At 39.1% G+C, this 14,342-nt stretch overlaps 1 protein-coding gene across 3 annotated transcripts in view; it reads left to right on the forward strand.

Moving 5' to 3' along the window:
- The first annotated feature begins 2,171 nt into the window (after nt 1-2,171).
- The window catches only part of LOC134220983 (uncharacterized), a 284,593-nt gene continuing 272,422 nt past the window's right edge, over nt 2,172-14,342 (forward strand). The window contains exon 1 of one of the 3 annotated variants that reach the window (XM_062700152.1): nt 2,172-2,329. The gene's annotated coding sequence lies outside the window, so the exon portion shown is untranslated. Of the gene's footprint in view, nt 2,330-2,366; nt 2,503-2,525; nt 2,676-14,342 lie in introns of those variants that run through there. The other 2 variants (XM_062700156.1, XM_062700154.1) reach the window with 2 other exon arrangements.

Below are 14,342 nucleotides of genomic sequence, written 5' to 3' on the forward strand. Positions count from 1 at the left end.
CAGACGGATCAAATCTTTGGTGAGTGTATCAATGGTTAGGGTGTTGCTTACCTGCCGGAACTTTGGTACATGCTGCTGGCGGGCTAGGGAGAGCGCCTCCTGGATTGCATGCAGCTGCTCGTCGACGTCTCCGGATGATGTTCTCGTCCACGCACCGTTGTAGTCGACCCAGTCGACTTGGTGATAGTTACGCTGGGTTAGCTCGTGTCGATTCACCGAATTTCCATCGTCAGCCACCACCGGATAGTAGTCCGAGCTGAGCGGCTAGAAGACGACCGTCTGGGAGACGTGATCGTTCATGTTCGTGATGAAGATGTCGAACGTTGCATGGGCTTCGGACCGTGTCAACCGGGTAGGGCTGTCAGGGCTCAGGATGGTGTAGTGGCCCTTTAGCTCGTCGCTGCACCAGACGACTCCGTTCCGGTTTAAGACGGTGTTTCCCCACGATTGGTGCTTTGCGTTCAGATCTCCGGCGATGATGAACTGCCCCTGCCCCGAGTGAGCTTGATTATATCCCTTCGTAATTCGGCCGACGTGCCGTCGTCGATTTTGACCTGTGTGGGACAGTAAGCTACGATGAAAGTGACGACTCCGACGGAGGTGGTGACTTCCACTAAAATGGCTTCGATTATTGAAGTCTGAAGGCGATGGAGATGTTGCTCCGCAAGGCAATTGCCACTCATCATACTATGGAGCTTGTTTGATCGAACCTTACCAGCAAAAAAACCCGGAATTATTGCGCTTACCTCGTGCTTCAAATGGGTTTTGGTCATGAAAGCCGAGTCCTGAAGGAAGGAAGGTTCCAGTTTACCAGACCGAGCCTAGAAGGCATTTCCATTGACGAAAAGACTCACAGTGTAGATCTGGTCGAACCGGAATTTGCAGCTTCGAAGCCGAGTCGTAAGTTGGACGAATATCGGAGCCAGGTGCTCCGGGGTGTAGAACGGAGCGGAATCCTGGGGGAGGGAGCGTGGGCCCTTCCCCAGGTGGACGGACTGGATGTTGCTTGGCTTGGCTAGACTTTCGGCGGGATCGAGGCAGCAGCAGCTGTGAGTCTTCTTTGCGGTTGCAACGGTGGAAGGACCAGGACGGCCGTCACACGGCCGTCGCGGGGATGGGATTGTTGGGAACTTTTGGTCGTCGACCAATGGGGGCGAGCTTCGGGCTGGACGATTTCTCGTGCAAGCTTTCTTGCGGATTTCGCAGAACTTCGCGCGTTTCGGGCAGGCCTTCGTGGTGGCCCGGTGCTTTTCCCCACAGTTAGCGCACTTGAGGTCAGACTTTTCCATTAGCTCGCAATGCTTTATGAGGACGATCTGAAAATTTACCGTGCCACAACATCGTTTGTAGACTGCTCTGCAAACTGATATTGAATATGTTTCAAACTGGTTTAAGATCAATAGTATAGTATGATATAAACTCGACTAAATTTAAAGCCCTAACATTCACACATTGCCAAACTTCTGTAACCTACGACTATTGTCTAAGTCACACAGCTTCAGAAAGTTACATCGAACAAAGACCTTCGAACCGTTCTTGACAGTAAGCTTCGTTTTACTGAGCATGTCTCGGTTACCATCGATTAGGCCAACGCAATGCTCGGATTATTTTGGTGTAAAGGTTGGTTTACAGTTCGAAAAACGTGTCACGGGATTTGGCCCCCATGCATTTTTTTAAAGGAAGGTTATTTACGAGATTTGGGAAAAGAAAACGAACCCATCACGGCCAAAATAATGCATTAGATTTATGATGTACACTATTCAATGAAGTGCGTTTTATTTCGACTTCTATGTTAGTTAATTTAGAAAAAAGTGATTTAATCACTAAACTTTTTTTAAATTAAATATGTGGGTATCTTTAGAAAATAATGTACGCCCAAATCGCAAAGTACTCCAGATATGTTTACTGTTACACTCAGCTGTTGTATCAACTCGCAGTGGTTGATATTATCAACCTGATACCTTACACTCCCGTCTTCGCTCTCACTCCATATCGTGTTCGGATAACCAACAGCAAAGCTACGCTCTATCGAATGACCACGCGCGACGACGGCATCGAATAGCTGAGAGTATGGTCGGTCATACCTCCATCAGCAGCACGATGCGATGGGAAGGTAAAACTGCATACATGTAATGAACGACGGCGCGCTCGCTCGCCTCCGTTGCGTTGTTGTTGGCTGGTTGACGCGCGCCGCGGTCGTTTCTGAGAGCTGTTGGCTTGGTACCAAGTGAAGAAATAAGTACGGAGCAGCACATCAGTTCGCCATCAAGCTTCGAGCGACAAAGAAGAGCTCTACTAGAAACTCCGCGCGGAACATACAGAGAATCTGGTACATGCAAATAGGGTGTCTGTAGTTGCTTGTGTAATTATTTGGTGCTTGGTTGAACACACGCTTATATCATAGCAAGTGGATACCGTCGAGTGCTTGTTGGATAAATAGTGTCCAATTCGCGAGTGTCACCGTAGAAAATTTTGTAGAAGAAACACAATTCGACCCAGAAGGTCATATCTCATAGTGGAAGTTTTCCCATTGTCCTTCGGTTTTTATGCAGATTCCAACCTCTCACGTCCGCACGGTTACTGCTGCTGTTGCTGCGGATGAGAAACACGGTGGTGGTGTCCTTTTTGACACATCAAGGGAAAATTCTGACATCAGGCGCCTAGGCATTCTGGGGGTGAGCGAAAGATTGTGGAAAATGCCTAAAAGTGTTCGTGCCCCTTTATGGGGGTTTGCGTGAAAATGCCAGTGTGTACGTTCGTGCGTGAGCTGGTGGGAGTGAGTTCGTGAACTTTTCCGAAGCGTATTGACTGACAGTTTCGAAAGGCAGTAGCGCACCGTGTTTCCTGAGGGCTGAATCCGTGGGTTGAAATGGTTCATCATTAAAATGGAATCCGTTCAAAACCAAAGAAACTATAAGCAATTGGACAAATTTCTTTGTTTTATGATTTTTGTCTGCAACGAGTAAGCACGTACTAGCAAGGGCATGGAATTTGCGAAAATTACATTTTTTATTTCATTTTTTTCATTATTTCTTTATTTTTCTGTTAATCATAAAAATCCGGGGTAAGATGGGTCATACAGCGGGGCATGATGGGTCACCTTTGAATCCTATAATTATTGTATTTATTCACAATACTAAATTACACACAGATAGATAAGATTATTGCCAACCTAAAAATCGTTGGCAATAATATTATCTATCTTCAATGCTAATTTTATCAATACTGCCGTGCTTCGCATATCTGTCCCATCTTTGCTGGGTTTCCTATGAAACAATAGCCTTAAATTTAAAAAAATGTCTGCATTTTCTTATGATACCAAGCCGTCCACGTTTTGCTGCTTTAAATGCAAAAATTATATACTTTTAATTAACACATTAATGCAATAATAAGCAAAATTTTTGCTGGAAGATAACCTCAAAATGATCGAATAAGCAATGAAAACGCAAACAAACATTTTTTGAATACGAACTATGTCGTTCAGTATGGGCTGACCCATCTTGCCCCATTTGCAAGTTTGTGTTAATAAAATGTCTAATTTTCGATCCAATTTATTTATTTCAAAAAAGTTAATACAACATCATCTACATTATATATGCTACTATAACTACCATATTACAATTAATGTTAGAATTACACATTGTTCGACGAGATTACACGTTTCTTAGAAAGTGTGTTTCGCATAAGAAGCATTATACCTTGCCATTTTCTAGCAAATTAATTTTTATCCTCAAATCGAGTGAGAACAAAGTAGAACCAAATTATTCTTCTTACAAAGACATAAAATCTGCATTGAAATGCATACGATGCTCGAAAGCGGCACTGACCCATCTTGCCCCACTTTACCCCAAATTCATGCATTTGGTTGGCATCCAAAGATTTCAATAAATTTAGCTTCAAATCAGATAATTGCCATTGTTAGATGAAGAAAATAAGAACTGAAATGGCACATTGATGTAATATTCAATATATTGTGATTATGTTAATAAATTTATATTTTCGGAGTCGATACAAATTTCAGATAAATCTTATCTAATGCTCGATTATGTTAAGTGGACGCAAGTAATCAGCTCTATTGTTTTAGCGGAACTTTTCTGGAAACCCTCTTTTGCACACTCTGTTTCTGATTATGTTATTTGGGAATATAAAATCACACAACCATTAAAGATTCCAATAGTTTGAAAATTCTGAATTTGACTCACTAAATGGTATTCCGAAGAAACTTTTTGGTAAGACATTTTTTTTTAACCTTCCGGGACTCGCACTGTTGTAAAAAGTACAACACATTGAGTAAAAGTGAGATATCTTTTCAGGCAGATGACCAATTTGCCCGAAACCACCATGTATTCCTCACAAAATTTGTCCTTTATCGATTGAGAAAATATCCGAAGTAATTTGATAGAAGGCTCTGGTAAATATGACTGAATTAAAGGCTCAGGGTGCTCTGAAAAAGTGACCAATAACGAATTATTCATTGATTTATTTGATAGATCATCTCAGAGTAGCGCGATTTTTTTGTTAATCATCTCTGACAGTATCCTGAGAGTCATCTCACAGTTCCTATTCAACTATGACCGCAGTTGGCCAGCAGACGGCCATCCGGAAAATCCGGAACGACCGTAAAAATGGTCAATTTGTAACTTTCGTCTTAGAGCATCGTGGTTTTTTCTAAATCATCTCTGACAGTATCCTGGAAGTCATCTCATAGTTCCTATTCAACTATGACCGCAGTTGACCAGCAGACGGTCATCCGGAAAATCCGGAACGACCGTAAAAATGGTCAATTTGTAACTTTCGTCTTAGAGCATCGCGATTTTTTCTAAATCATCTCTGACAGTATCCTGGGAGTCATCTCACAGTCCTATTCAACTATGACCGCAGTTGGCCAGCAGACGGCCATCCGGAAAATCCTTAACGACCGTAAAAATGGTCAATTTGTAACTTTCGTCTTAGAGCATCGCGATTTTTTCTACATCATCTCTGACAGTATCCTGGGAGTCATCTCACAGTCCTATTCAACTATGACCGCAGTTGGCCAGCAGACGGCCATCCGGAAAATCCGGAACGACCGTAAAAATGGTCAATTAGTAACTTTCGTCTTAGAGCATCGTGGTTTTTTCTAAATCATCTCTGACAGTATCCTGGGAGTCATCTCACAGTTCCTATTCAACTATGACCGCAGTTGGCCAGCAGACGGCCATCCGGAAAATCCGGAACGACCGTAAAAATGGTCAATTTGTAACTTTCGTCTTAGAGCATCGCGATTTTTTCTAAATCATCTCTGACAGTATCCTGGGAGTCATCTCACAGATCCTATTCAACTATGACCGTAGTTGGCCAGCAGACGGCCATCCGGAAAATCCGGAACGACCGTAAAAATCGTGTTTTTTTTCTAAATTATTTCTGACAGTGTCCTTGGAGTCATCTCATAGTTATTATTCATCTATCCGGAAAATCCGGAACGACCAATAAACTTCGTCCATTGTCAAAGTTAGGTCTTGATCAGATCGATTTGTTTCTAAATTATTATTGAAATGACTTGAATGGAATCGCAGCTACGTATAAGTGAATGATTTTGAAAGTGTTTCATTCATCACATTGTATATCCGGTGGCATCAAACGCAACATTGATTCAAACTGCAGGAGAAACTTCCGCTAGTTAAATAAATCAATTTAATTTTCGAAACCAATTTAGCTTCGGTTATTTGTCACAATGTAAGTACAGAAAAAACAATAAAGTATAACAGAAATAAAATATTTCCTTCAAAAGGTCGTACTCAACATCGGCGGCAATTGGCAGGTCGCTTCTGGAACTAGACGAGTTTGAGAAAGATCCGTGTGAGGAAAGTGATGGCGACTTGAGTGACGAGGTTGTCAATGCTAGTGCGCATGATACTGATTCTGAACAAAGTGCTTCAGAAGACGATGAAAAAGCCATGTAAGTACAGAGTTGCTGCTCGGCAAAGATGGGATTCCCGAGTAGACGAAAATAACTCAATAATATCAAATGTTGATAAGATAGCAAAATGAGATATGGACATGATTGATATAAGAGATAAAAGATCAGACGATAATATCAAAATTTTGCACTAAAATATCATCAGAAGAGCAACTTATGCTATTTGTAATAAGTGATGAATATCATGTGCCATTAGTTTGTTCTTATCAATAGCATATCTTGATATCTAAATGATATTTCGGTGCAAATTTTTGATATTATTGCCTGTTCTTTTATCTCTTATATCAATCAAGTCCATATCATGTTTTGTTATTCTGTTTATGGCTTCTGCCCGGGTTACGAAATGGGTGAAGAATCCACTTGCCAAATCATCAAAAACAAAAGCGAAAAATATCACTCGTATCCAACCTGGACCCAAGAACAATTTAACCAGCGAATCAGAGTTAGATTCGTTTTTGACGCAGTTCTCAATTTCGATGATTGACGAAATTGTTTACTACACAAATATTTCAATAAATCGTAAGCAAGCAAATTTTACTAGACGTCGAGATTGTCATGAAACATCTCGTGAAGAATTGATGGCAGTGTTGGGTGTACTATTTCTGATTGGAACCAAAAAAGGACACCATGTAAACGTGAGAGAACTCTGGGCTTCGGATGGATCGGGAATGGCGATTCTTCGTGCAGTAATGAGCTACAGAAGATTTCTTTTCATTTTATCGACCATGACGTTCGATGATAAAGACACTCGCGTAGAACGTAGGAAGCAGGATAAGTTGGCAGCAATCAGATCTATTTTTGATAAATTTGTCCATAACATCAAAAATACGTATTCCTGCTCGGAGGATGTAACAATTGATGAGTTGCTACTTTCTTTCCGCGGACGTTGCTCTTGGATTCAATACATACCTAGCAAACCGGCTTAATACGGACTCAAGTTCTTCGCCATGGTTGATGCTAACACATTTTTCACAAATAACCTTGAAATTTATGTTGGCAAACAACCAGATGGGCCGTTCGCAAAATCCAATACCCCTCGAGATATTGTCGATAGACTTACTGTCCCTATTGAAGGATCATGGCGCACTCTTACAACAGATAACTGGTATACCAGCATTCCTTTGGCTGAGACGCTGTTTCAAAAAAAAAATTACACTAATAGGAACTTTGAGGAAAAACAAAAGGGAAATACCACCAAGCTTCCAACCAAACAAAAATACCATAGTTGGCACTGCTCAGTTCGCATATCGCATCTGTCGATAAACTTAGCGCCACGTTTTCAGTGTCACGAATTACACGTAGATGGTCATTGGCGGCTATCTATGGAGTTTTGAATCTATCTGGTAATATACTTATTTTATAACCATTTCCATTTTAGTTAACTTACGACATTCTATTTTATTATCTCGAGATTAGGCATCAATGCACAAATCATTGATAAATCGCTGAGAGGAGACAACTCACCGAAATACAGAAGAGTGTTCCTTCACAATCTTGCATTAGCTCTTACGGATGCCCATCTGGCAACCAGATCGTCGATACGTTCTCTGCCAATTGATGTAAAGGCTTTCTTGACGAAAATTCGTAAAACACAACACCCTGAAAGTTCCTGTGAAAGAGTCGTCACTAAGAAACAACGCGGAACATGTGCACGCTGTGTACGTGGGAGAAATACGTCTGCATCGGCTACATGTGATCGATGTGGAGAGTTTACATGCAAACAACACGCTGTAGTAACAACACTGTGCAACACGTGTACAGTTTCTGACGATGATACCGAAAGCGACTAAAACCTTAAATTGATATGAAGTCATGGAGGATTTTCAATTATGTGAATTCTAGATACATTAATTATGGTTGAGTTGAGAGAAAATGGATCAAGCATTTCAAATGTAATTCATATTTCCTAAGATTAGTGAAGATTGAGAAACGAGACGAAGGTGAAACAGGCGCTTAGCCAATTGAATTCGAGGTAAATTTCTGTGTGAATAAAGAAATGACATTATTGTTTTTATTTTCCGAGCTTTCTAAAGGCAGTAAATTAAAAATAAAGATTCCGAAATAACTTTCAAAACTTGAAATCTCATGAACACGGCACAGACAAAAGGCATAACTCTTTCAACACGTCACTCAAAAACCTTGTCTAATAATTCATAATGTGTCGTCCAGACTAAAAGCGTTATCACTTGTTATAGAGTAACTTGATATAAATGTTCGTACATCTAGTTTTCAGTATACATAATGCATATGAGGTCTTATGTCTAAATTCGCAATATCAAGTGATTTAGCTCGTTGTTTGGACGGCACTTAATGCAACTTTTGTACGCATGTACACTAGCGCTGCCAGACGGTAGTGGTTCTGTATTTCCGACCATCTCCCTAAATCCTACAAATCCCGAGATGTTCAAGACAACACTCGGATGAATTCCAAACTTAAGAGTTTTACGACAAATTGACTTTCAATTCCTAATGAACTTCATAGAAGACATCAGCTTTCTAAACCCTACAGATCCCGAGATATTTGACAAAAAAGATAGTCTCATATACACTAGCGCCACAGACAAACAATTGAGCAAATTTCATCGTACACTGATTTACCGGTCAATTTGAATAAAATTTAGTTGGCGCGCGAATCGGTTTCGCTTGAGTTTGACGTTTGCTTATAACCTCCATTTGATTCGTGATTTGCCTAAGTTGGTGCAAACAACAGATGACGTTAGTGATTGTGTAACTATGATTTGAGTAAATGTTTCATGTGTTATGTCTGTTTGTCTGTGCTAGCACCGCCCAGTGGAATTCCAGACTAAACCGGTTTGCAACAAATTGGCTTCCAATCCCCAAACAACTTTGTAGAAGACAGCAGATTTCCAAATCCCACAGATCTCGAGGTATCTAACCAAACGGATATTCTCATACGCACTAGCGCTGCTCAGCGGACGAATACAGATGTAAACAGTTTTACAACATATTCGTTACCAATCCCCGAACAACTTTGTGGAAGACAGCAATTTTCTAAATCCCACAGATCTCGAGATATCTAACCAAACTGGTAGTCTAATATACACTAGCGCCGCCAGGTGGACAAATTCAAACTAAACAGTATCACAACATACTGGTTTTCAATTCCCAAACAACTACGTAGAATACTGCAGCTTTCTAATTCCCACAGATCCCGAGATATTTGACCAAACAGGTAGTCTCTTATACACTAGCGCCGCCTTGCGGATGATTTCTAAACTAAACAGTTTTTCATCATATTGGTTTCCAATCCCAGAACAACTTTGTCAAAGACGGTAACTTCCTAAATCCCATTGATCCCGAGATATCGAGCCAAACTAGTCGTTTCATATACACTAGCGCCGCCAAGTGGAAGAATTCCAAATCAATTATTTTCTTGGCTCATAGGACCACATGAGATCATAGATAGATTAAGCAATTGTTTTACTTCGCCAAGATTCTTAGAAATGTTATAGCAAACGTCACCACGCCGTTTATTGAGAAAATTCATTATTTTCGCCGGTGTTCCGTTGGTTCCGGATCTTCCGGAGGACCACCATAAGATTCATTAGTCTTAAAAAATGTCCTCCATGAGAGTATTTATCCCCCTTATTATTTTCCCGAAAAAATCACGTTGATATCATTTTAATTGGTTTCAATATAACGGATTTTTGGACTGTTGTACTTTTTACAACATGCGAGTTCTCGTGTTATGAAAGTTGAAGCGAGTTGCGGAAGGTTAAACAACTAAACGTCAAGTTGCTGCAGCCAAATCGGTTTAAATTGTGCTACTCGGGATTTTAGCTTTTGACGGAATCGATACATATCGGCGGGTAGAATTTTTCTTCGTTCAATGCAGAAAAGTAAATATGATCAGGGCTTGTCAAAACGCCACTATTTGCGAATAGCATTCGTTATTTGTGGTGAGTGGTTCTATTGTTGAATAATCCATGAATTTCATAAGCAGAATTTATTGATTCTATTTTTGAAGAATTGAACTCAAAGAAGCAATTGCAAGCAATTGAACAATTGCAGTATTAGTAGGGGAAGGTGGTTGGTTGTCGGCACCCTTTTGTTTTTGGTCCGTAACTTTCATCCAATTGCACAATTCAATGTGGTGATATTGACATACCAATGAAAGCATATAGTCACAAGCTAATAACTAGTAGAGAGATTTGCCTCAAGGTACCCCGGGGCAAGTGGGACCTAAAAAACGCTAGTTGAGCAAAATCGCTAAAGCATACTTAGAAAACAGGGTATTTCAGGACATTAACCACGGATACATCATTATATGCTTCCGTTGTAGAAGTGTAGACGTGTTGTAAGTCATTTATTCAGTTACAAAAATATTGGTAGTGACTTAACCCTTAAAGGCGCAAGACGATTTTTTTAGAATTCGTCGGAATAATCATTGAAATAAATAACCATTGAAATCATTAACATTAAACGTATTTTCGGTTTGTTGTTTTAAAACAACATTGCGCATTTAAGGGTTAAATAAATTTACCTGTGGGACCCACTTACCCCTTCAAACGGGGCAAGTGGGACCTATTCTGCTCTATACTGTCGAACGAAACTAATTTGAAAAATGTAGATATAATGCTCATGTAATTTCTGAATCGTAGTATTTCAGATCATGGATGGAGGTTTATTACTTGTCAGACTTTCGTTTTTGGCAAAAGAAAGGGATTACAATGTTAGCAGATATAAAATAAAGACAACAGCCGGTTTACCGTTTAATTGTCTGTTGTCTGGCTTTACATTAGCTTACTTTCTTACCAAAAGTGTTAGATGGAAGAGATAAACAAATCTTTGTTCAATTTTTGAATGAATGTTTCTCTGTACACAAGTTATTACATAAATTAGAACCTCAAAAGGAACGTTTTTATTCAGGCGGTGTTGTAAATTTGTAATAGATCGAAATGGCCAATTTATGTCTTAAGCACTTTATTTATCTTAAAATCTGTTAATCTGATGCGAAGTTTAAAAATAACAAAACACAAGACAAAACTTGCTGATCTATTGTAGAATAAGTAGATTATTTGCACTGTTGCATAGTTATAACAATTGCTCTTTTCCATGAGGGAGATAATTTTCAGAAAGTAAAATACACATTTGGTAAATCAACTGTACACTACTTCTTAACAACTAAACCAACGATATCAACTGCATTTGATTCAGATCCATATGATATATGAGTGTCGAAGTTATTTTTCACTAGACAACAATCTAAAAATAGGTAAAATGGCTCTATCGAAAATGTTGTTCAAATATGTCCCCCTTGCCCCATGTATGTTAAAAATCAAGGGAAAGTGAAAATGGCAGATTTTGGCTTTAATCAAAACTTTTAAATTGTTTTTGATGTCACACAATTATGTAATTGCTCAAATTATTCACTCTCCACATCAATGATGCATTTGGGAACGACTATTTTGTTGGAAATCCATTGAATTAAAATAAAAGTGATAGATTTTGCCGGTAGTTTAAAGTCATGATTAAACAATACCATTAGTATGATGCCGCAAATGGTTTTGATTCCAATTTTGTTTGTGTCAGGCGAATTCGTTGATAATTCTGCTTCATCTTTCTAGAACATGGGTTCCCAAACTGTGGGTCGCGACCCCTAGGGGGGTCGTGAATCGATCATTGGTGGGCCGCGAAAGACTAATTTTGATTCATACTTTTAATCCTATTTTGTACCACAAATCTATTCAAGGAATTCGATATGGATCTACGGAATTAATTGGTGACTAGAGAACAACCAATTTTACGAAGTCAATGGTCTTTTTTCGTTATCCGAAAAAGATGGAGTTATGAATGCTGGACAGAGACAAACTTTCAGAAATAGAATAAAAAAGTTGCAGAGATTTTTGCAAATACAATACAATCAAAATCTTACTCAACTCCAATCCAAATCTTGTCTCACTACAATCCAAATACAACCCAAATCCAACCTTAATCCAATCCAAATCCATTCTAAATCCGATCCAAATCCAATCCATATCCAATTCAAATCCAATCCAAGTCCAATCGAAATTCATTTAAACACCAATCCAAAACTAAATCAAATTGAAATTCAATCCAAATACATATCCAAATCGGATGTAAATCCAATTCAAATCCAACTTTGTTCCAATCAAAATCCATTCCAAATCCAAAATCAATCCATACTTACTTCATACTTGATGGGCTACAGCTCTTCGATGAACCTACGCCGAATGGAGTATCCTTCTCCACTGGACTCGATCCTGGGCCAATCGCTTCCAGTCGCCCTGAACATTGAGCGCCCTCAGGTCCTCTTCAACTGCAAAAAGCCATCGTGTACGCGGCCTTCCACGAAGCCTGCGGCCTCTTCCGGGTTCTCTACTAAATATTATCTTCGCTTGACGTTCTTCCGGCATACGAACAACGTGACCAGCCCACCGTAGTCTGCCGTGTTGTATAAGCTTAATAATATCCAGCCCTTTATACACCTGGTACAATTCGTGATTCATGCGACGCCGCCAGATACCGTTCTCCTGTTTACCGCCGAGTATTGTCCGCAGCACCTTACGCTCAAACACTCCGAGAGATCAATCCATATCTAATCCAAATTCGATTCAAATTCAATCTAAACCCAAATCGAATGTAAATCAAATTCAATTTCCACCCAAATCAAAATCCATCAGAAAAATATATTAAGCTCTTTTAGTGGAATGTATTAAACCGTCTAAGACGAATTAAGTACTGTCCATTTAATTCCACTAGTTAATTTTCGTTATCTTTGCAGATACGTATTTCGACCACAACTGTGTGGTCGTCTTCAGTGTCTTGTACTCGACGTCGAGTCGAGTACAAGACACTGAAGACGACCACACAGTTGTGGTCGAAATACGTATCTGCAAAGATAACGAAAATTAACTAGTGGAATTAAATGGACAGTACTTAATTCGTCTTAGACGGTTCAAAATCCATTCCAAATTCAATCTCAATCCAATTCCTACCCAATTCCAAATCCAATCCAAATTTAATCTCAATCCAATCCAAATCTGATCTAAATTCAATCCAAATCTAATCCAAATCGAATGTAAATCCAATCCAAATCCATTTCAAATTAAATTCAAATCCGATCTCAATCCAATCCAAATCTAATCCAAATCTAATCCAAATCCAATTCAAATCTGATCTAAATCCAATCCAAATCTAATTCAAATCCAATCCAAAACCAATCCAAATTCAATCTAAATCTAATCCAATTCCAATTCAAATTAGATCCAAAGCCAACTCCAAATCGAAAGTAAATCGAATCCAATTCAAATTCAATTCAATACAAACCCAAATCAAATCCAATTTAAATCGAATAGAATATAAAATTACTGAGATTTTAGCAAATATGTACAATGAAGAGGTATGAAACAATTTCAGCAATCTAACGCAAATTCAATTTTATTCACTTTCTAAAAATAAAGGCATTTGGTACCTGGTGGGTCGAAAGCAATATGGGTGGGTCGCGTATCCAAAAAGTTTGGGAACCTCTGTTCTAGAACATTGTTACCATTAAAAACGTTCACCGATTAATCGGCAGCCATAGTACCCACTTACCCCGTATTTTCACTTGCCCCTTATTATCAATTTTGTTAAGCGTTGATTTTATGCCGTTTCAAAAAAGGTGGTCGGTTGTCGGCACCCTAAAAAAACCACTCAAAATGGAAAACTATGAAGTGGGAGCGTTATGACTGGAAAGATCAATATTTATTGTGTCAATAGCAATGAAATTTATTACATTTAAGTACATCATACACATTTTACAAGGCTTTAAAAAATTGTTAGTTTTGCTAACAACTTGCCTGAAATTAGGCAATAAACTGATGATTTCTCTTAATAATCACCTGGGTGTCGACAACCGACATAAGTAACCCTTTTGAAAAATGAAAATAATAGTTAAATTGTGACCGCTACGGTGGCATTCAATATTGAATCAAACATAAAAACCCTGATTAATCCACCTAGCGGTGTTGGTGCCTTTCTCATGCAAAAAAAAACTAAAAGAATATGAGTGAGTGGTTTTTAGCGTGTTTTGCGTATAGAAAATAGTATTTTGGTCTTAACTTTTGAAACCATAGTCCAATTTGGCCAATTTTCAATAGCAAACAATGGGACATGATTCTCAGTCAAATGGAACTTGTTGCGAGTAATTCGGCCAATGCTAAGTTTCAAAAAGTGTGTCTACAAATTTTTGTACACATACACTCATACAACATACACACAAACAGACATCACCTCAATTTGTCGAGCTGGGTCGATTGGGTCTCCGGCTCTCCAAGACGTATATCAAAAGTTTGGTTTTGGAGTGATCATATAGCCTTTACGTATACTTAGTATACGAGAAAGGCGAAAAGAATAAATT

The sequence above is a fragment of the Armigeres subalbatus genome, chromosome 3 (assembly GCF_024139115.2).
Source record: "Armigeres subalbatus isolate Guangzhou_Male chromosome 3, GZ_Asu_2, whole genome shotgun sequence".
Taxonomy (NCBI): Eukaryota; Metazoa; Arthropoda; class Insecta; order Diptera; family Culicidae; genus Armigeres; species Armigeres subalbatus.